The sequence below is a fragment of the Silene latifolia genome, chromosome 10 (assembly GCF_048544455.1).
Source record: "Silene latifolia isolate original U9 population chromosome 10, ASM4854445v1, whole genome shotgun sequence".
NCBI classification, from domain to species: domain Eukaryota; kingdom Viridiplantae; phylum Streptophyta; class Magnoliopsida; order Caryophyllales; family Caryophyllaceae; genus Silene; species Silene latifolia.
Window position 1 is genome coordinate 56682085 of NC_133535.1, and position 1642 is coordinate 56683726.

General features: G+C 40.6%; 1 non-coding gene across 1 annotated transcript; it reads right to left on the reverse strand.

The window, feature by feature from the left end:
* Positions 1 to 1311: 1311 nt before the first annotated feature.
* On the reverse strand, positions 1312 to 1418 carry LOC141610152 (small nucleolar RNA R71). The gene has a single exon (XR_012528049.1). It is a non-coding gene; the product is annotated as a small nucleolar RNA R71 (small nucleolar RNA).
* Positions 1419 to 1642: the final 224 nt, after the last annotated feature.

Below are 1642 nucleotides of genomic sequence, written 5' to 3' on the forward strand. Positions count from 1 at the left end.
TCATGCACATGTTATATTTGATGAAATGCTAAGCCTATGAATCCTTGCATTTACCACCATCTCCTATCTTTTCAATGAGACTTGTAAGACATAACCCAACTCGAGTCTCATTAGACCATGTATGTTGTTAAGTAGGGAAGATAAAGTCGACTTGTAGGTGTTGTACAATCTAAATGATTCGGCTCCGGGACCCAAACTTTCCTAGGATTGTAAGATATAACCCAACTCAATCCATCACAACAATAATTGCTTGCTTATAATTTGAGAACATGTTTGTATGATCAATTCCCATGATTCCCCTATGATCCCATGACTCCCTAGTGCTTTTTAATCAATTGTTTACACCCCTTTTAATTCATCTTGCTTGTTTATTTTCATTGCTATTTTAGTTAGTGACCTTCTACATCAACCCAAATTGTGACACCCCTAAGGCACCACTAGTTTCAATAGAATTCTCATTTCAATACCCGTCCCTTGGGATCCGACCTTTACTTGCCTCTTTACTAATTGTAGAGTTGTTTGTGAAGCTATAAATTGTGTTTTGATTCGGACGTGACCAAACGACCACACCTTTAATTGTGAACACGAAACGGACCGATCAAAAATGGCGCCGTTGCCGGGGACGGTGTTTACTTCATTTAGATTTCCTTTTATTGTTATTAGTTGTGTCTTTCTTCGCCTTGGGGATGTAAAACTCCTCAAGGTTTGTTCTAATTGTTTTCGAGTTGTTTGATATATTGCATGCCAAGAAGGTCACAAGGTGATTTGTTACCTTTTGACCGTGAAATTGAAAGAACCTTGACGAACAATAGGAGATTTGCTAGGAGGAATTTGAGAGGTATTAGTGAAGTTGTTCAACCAACCATTGAGTTCATCAACCCTTTCGCAATAGAAGGAGAGGAGAACCCATTACACAATACCCCACAAAATCAACCTACAATGCCTAAATTCTCATCACATTCCGTACCCACCGAGGAGAACCTACCCAATGGTACTCCTACACCACAACATCTAACCGGAAATTTTATTGCCAAATCCGCCTTTATCCAATTAGTCGAAAGGAGCCAATTTGGGGGGATGCTTAGTGAAGACCCTCATTCTCATATGGAAACCTTTTGCGACTATTGTGATGCAATCTCTCAAACCGGTGTGACTCAAGACCAAATTCGATGGGTCTTATTTCCTTTTTCTCTAATCGGCACCGCGAAACAATGGTTGAAGGGCCTTGACCAGGCCACTCTCGGAATAGATTCTTGGAAGAAGTTGGCTCTAGCTTTCTACAAAAAATTCTACCCACCGGAAAAGACTAACATGCTAAGAGCTCAAATTATGGGTTTTAAGCAAAGGGATGAAGAATCTTTGTATGAAGCTTGGGAGCGGTTCAAGGGAATTTGTCGCTCATGTCCTCACCATGGACTTAGCGAATGGTTCTTGGTAAAACAATTTTGGAACGGTTTATATGAGGATTCAAGGAACATTCTCAACATGGGATCAAATGGAATGTTCACCGAAGTTGATGACAATCAAACATGGAACAAGATTGAGGAAATGGCCGTCCATAACTCACAATATAGTAGACCTCGCAAGGCTACCAGAGGAGGAAAGCATGAAGTGGACTCCGTTACTCAATTGGGTGCTCAAC